Here is a 7,733-nt window from a genome sequence, read left to right as displayed (position 1 = left end):
ATTGTAATGGGTGCTTTTCTTTTGCTGCACCAATCTTTGAGGAAATGGAGCAACATGAACATTAGTTGGTAAAGAAACATTAACATCAGTAAAAAATTTAGATTTACAAACATGCTCAAATTCATTTGCTACAATGGATGTTTTTTGTGGCGTTGCATGCAATGATGAGTCTGACTCAGACTCACTGGTTTGTGGTACGCCTACGTTGTTATCAACAACTTTACCACTACGAAGAGTGGTGACAGCATGTGCAGTCTCATTAGAAGTAGATGTACTTGCCTGAAATGTGCCTTTCGGGTTTTGTTGAGGCTGACTGGGGAACTTACCCTTTTCCCTTTCATTAAGCGCATCAAAGATCTGACCCATCTTAAGTTCTAGACTAGTAAAACGTTGGTCAGTGGTCTTCTGATTTTGCAAAAGATTTTGGGTCAACAGACCGACACTTTCTTCAATGCTATACAATTTTTTTTCAGAAGGGCGCTGTGTGTACGACTGCATCTGGGGGTTTCTAGGGTACGAATATCCTTGTGTGTTTCCTGGTGTACCCCTTTGTACAGGGCCCTTGGACCATGAAAAGTTAGGGTGGTTTCTCCACCCTGGATTGTAAGTCTGAGAATAAGGATTATTCTCTTGCTTATGATACAACACATTGGCCTGTTCAAGTCTAGATTCCTGAAATGCACGTATTTCTGGACAACTGTCCACTAGATGGTCAAAACTATTACATGCAGCACAAATAGACATTTTTACATGGTCACGGAGAGTAGTGGCAGAAGGTTTCACATTCTTCTGCAGCTCTAGCGCTTCTACTCTCCTTGCTAACGATGCGATTTTCGCATTTCCCTCAAAGTCAGACTCAATCCTATGAACATCAGCTACAGGGGCAGTCTTCCTAGGTTCACGAATGGACTCCCACTGCTGAGTCTTTTCAGAAACTTCAATTAGGAAATTCCAAGACTCATCAACACTTTTGTCAATAAATAAAGCATTGCACATTGACTCAACTGTTGTTCGAGTGCCAACATCTAGACCTTCATACAAAATTTGCACAAGTCTCCATTTTTCGAAAACGTGGTGAGGACACTGAAGCAGTAATTCATTAAACCTTTCCAAATACTTGGCTAAAGTTTCACTCTCTAATTGTACAAAGCTAGTCAGACTTTGATGAATGGTCGCAGTCTTGTGATTTGGGAAGAACTTTCTGAAAAATTCTTTTGTAAGATCATCCCATGTCCTAATTGACTGTGGCTGCAGGGCATATAACCAAGACTTGGCCTTTTCTTTCAAAGAGAAAGGAAACAATCTCAATTTCAGGGACTCTTCCGGCATTTGAGTGAAATGCAGAGTCCCACAAATCTCTTCAAACTCTCTCACGTGTTGGTAGGGGTTTTCAGCATCAACCCCTCGAAACACAGGGATCATATGTATTGTGCTCGCCTTTAACTCAAACTGACCAGCGGTTTCTGGTAAAACAATGCAAGAGGGATGGCTTGCCCTTGTCGGGTACATGTAATCCTTGAGACTGCGGGGTATTTCTTCACCCATTGTCTCAGGTTGGTCAGGGCTGTCTACTACAGAAATGGAGATTTCAACTACGTCCTCTCGCTGAATTATAACTAGACAGTTAGTTTGGTCACGAAAAGAAACAATCATATCCCAGCAGACACACCATTCAACATGTTATAATACCCAGAAATATCAACAAGTACAAAAGTTAGGTCAAAGATGAAGCTTATGATAAACAGATTCGTGGACTCAGGCACACAAACACAGAAATTTTGCAGAGATGATATGCGCAGTGAAGTAACAATTCAGCAGCAAATAAGTTACTCAAATGTCACAAGATCATGCAAAGTTGTTATATGTTGCAGGGGTTTTGACAGGGCTATGTAAATCAACTAGTTTTATCAGTCAAACATGATATATCACTCACACAATTTTCAGGTAAAAACAAGGGTGGAGATACAATACCGCCGGTACAAACCGGGTTTAGGCACTCCAAAGATTTTTCTGTTCCTTGTATTCTTCTCTTTTGGTTCGCAGAGATATGTTGCAGGTACATATTCCTTTTTCTCTTTTCCCTGAATTTGTATTTCAGCTTCTCAAACACCTAGTTTTCTCAAAAGAAATTATCAGTTCCCAGAAATGTAAACACACAGGAAATATGAACGGTAACTACAAATTGAGCCTGGAATGTTTTGTTGCATGGAGACAGAAAGTGTCTATTATGCCAAATAAAGCTAACATACAGTGCACTGATAGACAGGGGGGTGACAAACTGTAAATTTCCAGTGCCACAGTTGGTGCTACAAATATTTCACAGATTATTGTCCTGCAACTGCAGATTAAAGTGGAGATAATGCAACATCAGATGCGATACAGCTGAACTGGGAACAAGTAAGCTCTGCAGGTTCGGCTAGCACAGCAAAAGGCTCAGCGATTTCAAGGTGGATGTCACAAGTCAGTAAGCACTAGTTCACCAGATAGTCATGGTATATCATCCACACATTCAGTAAATTTAGAAAGGTTAGAGAATGATACTGCCGGCAAAAACCGGGTTTAGGAACGATAACCACGTTCTGCTGCTCCTCTTTCTGCTTTTCCTTAGCTTGTGTTTCAGTTTCGCAGGAACCTCCAGCACGACACGAGAGAAGGCCAACAAACTGGTTTTGTAGATCATTTTCTTCCTTTCCTTGTTTTGCTGAGAGGTGTCCAGGTACCTGTGAGCTTGAAGGGGGGTTTTAGTTCTCAAAAATGTGCATGTGAAGCAAAGAATTTCAGAGCTGATAGTTAACAACTATAATTGCAGGACAAAATATGGGAACTGTACTGATGGATTGATTGAGAACTAAAATGTGTTCAGCTGAAAGCTTTGATAAGAACAGAATGAAGCAAAAATACGGACAAGCTTCAAATGGAAAATGGAAATTGATGAATGCAAGATGCAGGATACTTACTGGTATATTACAGGGTGATGATGCAAAGTAAACTAACTAACAAAAAGACTAAGAGACTGCAGACTGAGTTATAGGATAATACAAGCTATAAATAAAATTGACTGAAATTAGACTCGCAGTTAAAACCAATGATGTTGCGACTATGACAGAGATATTGAAAGAATTTTAACTCGATGCAACTAAGTGAATAACGATGGAATGATTAGAACTACAAACTACAACAAATGCTGACACCAAGATGCATACTAGAACTACAGAATACAACAGACTCAAAATGGTTTTGACTTCCAGATTCTAAATAGCTACAAGATGCGATTACTTATAGAGGAGATTGAGTACCTAAGTTATAACAATGACTGAAATCTAAAAAAATAAATATGTACACAGAACTTAACTATAGCGATAACTAAATGAAACTGAACATGGAATGGTTGAAATTTTAAGAACTACAGCTACTACTACTGAGCTAAGATGCTACTAAATTAAAGCAACATATTTTATAATAAGTTGTGTTACAACAATTTATAACAGCTAAAGTTACAACATGAAAAGATAGAAAGCTTGAGATGGAGGTACACTAAGTTATACTAATGATGCAGGATATATAAAAGATGGTTTAACTATTAAGTTACACTATAACACCACAGAAAAATACAATAAAAGACAGATAGACTACACTAACAACATGAAAACATGAAAATATAAACACATATATACAAGGTTATACTAAAAATCAGTAAAGTTAACCAAAGAACAACTACACCGCTACCGAGTCCCCGGCAGCGGCGCCAAAAACTTGGTAGGATTAGAAGATGCCTACAATGTTAAAATGCAAGTGCACGGTGTCTACTATGTAAAACATGGCAAATACAGGTCGAACCCACAGAGACTAGGTTGGTGTGTAATTAAATTCAGTTCTTGCTATACTGATTTAGATCAAACAGGGAGCTGCCGATACGACGAGATAATTGATTTTTATGAGATTTAAACTAAAGAACAGAAATGTAAATGAAATAAGAGATTAAACACTTGATAAGAAGGCACTAGGGAAATTGACTTCACCACTTAACCTATACCATATTATTCGGTTAATGAAACTATTCTTGTTCCTTATAGTAGACAGCGGGGAAGATTCGAGTCTGCCGCATATCCAAGGCTATCTTCAAATGGATGATTTAACATCAACTAAGGTATTAATCCCTAGAATTAGCTGTCTTATTACAACACAACTAATCACAGATTAACAACAATTAAGTAGGCACAAGTTGAAGTACAACATAGACTTATTCTAACTACCTAGGTTGCATAACAAACAAGGTGAAAGTAATATGTTGTAACACAAGATTAAATCTATCCTTACTCATTCAAGCAAAACAAGAACAATAAATATCCTAGAGTTAAATTAAGGGCTTCATCTAAACCCTAGCTTATAAACTTAGAACACAACAAAAACAAGAGACATATGAAATTCAAAGATGGATAAACTCATTCATGCAAATTTCTCTCTTCAACTGATTTCTACAAGAACAGTTTTGGAGAAGATAAGTTACAACTTATTTCTACCTATACCCCTTCTCCTCTCCTCCCCTCAATATACAAAGACAATCCCTATTTATACATCAGCTTCACCCAAAATTGGGTTTTTAATATCTCCATCAGTACAACTGAAATTAGGGATTGAAATAGGGATTTGAGATGTCATCACTCACCAAAAGATACAACTGAGATGTACTCCACAACCTTCAACCACTCCATTAACGTCACATACATGATGCAATTGAGGGAGTCTTCAAACAAACTTCGTACAACAATCTTCTCTTCAATCCCAATTTCAGATTTCGCTTTCTTGTAACTCAATATATGGTACCTTGAATTGGGTGATTTGGCATCAGAGATAGGGAAACTAGGTGGTATGGGTTTTGCAATGGAAGTACTTTGAGGGGAAGATTGCTACTGAACAAGAAGTATGGGCGTGATAGAGAGATGGTGGTGGTATGGGTTTGACAGTAACGAGGGAGGTGGTGTCGATGGTTTGAGAAAATGGGTTCTTTTATGATTTTGGGAATGAGAGGGGAATACTTGGGTGTTAGACCAGTGTACCTTGCTTAGATGTTCAGGGGTGAATCTGTTGACCATCTTGTCTTCAAACATGGATTGAGCACTTCTGACCATTGATCAAATTTGATATTATTTGTAATTCTTGACCCCAAATATTTGTTCCATTGACTTGGTAAGCTCAGTTCTGCACATGCTCAGCTAACAACTCCCTTGTGTAGCGGTGCAACATTTCCAATTTCTCTTATGCTCCCTTTACAGTCTCGTTCATCTCTTGTTCACCATTTACTTAACCACCTAAAACACAACACAAAAAGAGATTATTTCGACAAAATTACCGATTAAAGAAGATGTGCTCATGATACAAGATTTGTCGCAAAATAAAACATGAAGGCATTAAAGATGTGATAAAAGACGGCAAAAAGATCTAGAAATATGCATTATTAGGCACTGATCAGTATTTTCATACTCCGTAATATACCTCTTATGTTGAGTATATGAACAACTATACTATTCATTTTATGATGGGTATGTTAGTCGTATGCTCCGTAAGTTTTCTTATATCGAGCATAATCAATTAAGTTGATCATTGTTGTGTTTAATTTGATTGTGTATTCCGATTAAATTGATCATGGGTTTACTTGTGATTAATTTGATCGATATTTTTGGATATAAAAAATCATTCTCATGGTTTTTACTTTCCAATAAAAATCCTTCTTTTCTTTTGAAATTAAGATCGCTCTTATTGTTCCCTTGGGAATGACATCAAATGTGGGAGAGTTCTTTTGAACTTTTGCTTAATGGTCATATCTTGAGGGGTGTGCGGCTGTGGAATTTTAAAGGGGTTATCTTGTATCTTTTAAACTCCTTGATGAATGTTATTAGCTTCGGCTATATAAATTGCATCTAAATTAGATGGTATGTATTTTTTCTTTTAGTCATGAAATGTCTCTTACGGAAATTTCATTATGATCCCATTCTTGTACCTTTGCCAATTTTATTGACAAAAAGGGGGAGAATTAATATGTAGTTCACACTATAAATACATATGGTTTTCGAATCATTGTGTAAGGGGGAGTGGTTTCCATGTGAGATGGAGTATTGACTAAGGGGGAGTGATACATATCACCATAGTATTATTGTTGAAGTTGTGATACAATTGGACTTTGACACTGTGTAATAATACTATGACACTGTATAACAATGATCGAGACCGATGATTTCTCATTATTATAGCTACGGATCTTCAACAACGGTGATGCTAAACTTACAACCTTTGGGATCATTGGAGTACTTGGTAGTGACGAAGATTTCGAGGAATGTTGAAGATTAGACATGTGGAATAGGAGCTACTAAAGTTTCTTTATCTTTTTTGTATTCAAGATGTATTGATAGTTTTATCTCTAAAATTGACAAAGGGGGAGATTGTTAGAGCATTGCTCGGTCGAACTCGCATGCATTGCTATCTCAAGCATGTTTTTCAATGTTAGTGATCAAACCTATAAGTCTTGATTTCTAATCTACTATAGTTAAGTCTCGGACTAGGATAGAAAGTGTAGTTGAGCTCAAGGACTTCATGGCGATTCATCATACAAGAATAAGAACTAATCAAGGAATCGTGGAACTTCTCGACAAAAAGGTATGTGAAGACTTGAACTTATCTGTCACTCAAAAGTCTATCTACTCTACTCCTACTTCTTGAGACAAAAAGTCGTATGCTATATATAGACTTAGATTATACACATTTGTTATTTCGATACGAGTATACCTCGCCTATCTATATCTCGAAATATGTGCTGGTAAACGTTTCGCATCGACCGTGTTTATCTTTACCTAGTGACGAAAGTCATGATATGTTTCAATCACTTTGACGAGAAATGGTGTAACCACTATATAACGTCCTCTAAGAATGTTTCAATGGATGGAATGAGAGTTTAGATTACATAACCAATGATGGACATAAGTATTGTTGTGGAAACACATATGTGCATAAGTCTTATTCCTTGAACCAAAGTTTGTGAACTTTTTTGATCAAGAGAAACCGGAAGAATGGCTTGTTGCCAAGTCCGCGAACTCAGTCCGCGAACTGCCGAACTTCTCATCTCGAGAAATTATGCTGGAGTTGACAAACTAGCTGCTTCCGCGAACCCGCGGAAAGTCTTTGCCGATATTTTTTGCTGGAGGTTGTAAACTCTTCCCGGTTGTTTAAGTCCGCGAACCTAGTGTGCGAACTTAAGAAGGTTATATGTCTGAAGATGATTTCTGAACTTAATCTTATAAAGACTAAGGAATGAAATTTGCAAACCGTGGCTATAAATTTCATGAACTGTATCAAGTGAATCAAATCATCTTTGCTTCAATTGTGTCTTGTGTAGTACATAAGATTTCCTTGCAGTTGAACAACTCTCAAACTAGTTCATTTGAGTCACTTGAACTAGTTATGGTGAAGAAGAATATGGTTGGTATGAAATTCTCATATGGTAACCTTTTGGTTAACTATTGTTGAACCAACAATGTACACGTTTGGGTACGGTTAACAAACCTAGAAGCGTACATTTCATTTGTGTATAACAAGCTAAGTTTTCGATCTAACGGTTGAGAAATATTAGCTTGAATCTAAATAAGGTTTTCATCTAACGGTGGATATTGTTTGCTTTTTGACAAAGGAGAAACCTGATTTGAAAGACTATATAAGGGGACATCTAGCAACTCTGCAAAACT

The sequence above is a fragment of the Papaver somniferum genome, chromosome 2, assembly GCF_003573695.1.
Source record: "Papaver somniferum cultivar HN1 chromosome 2, ASM357369v1, whole genome shotgun sequence".
Classification (NCBI taxonomy): domain Eukaryota; kingdom Viridiplantae; phylum Streptophyta; class Magnoliopsida; order Ranunculales; family Papaveraceae; genus Papaver; species Papaver somniferum.
Note: the sequence above shows the minus strand (reverse complement) of the source record.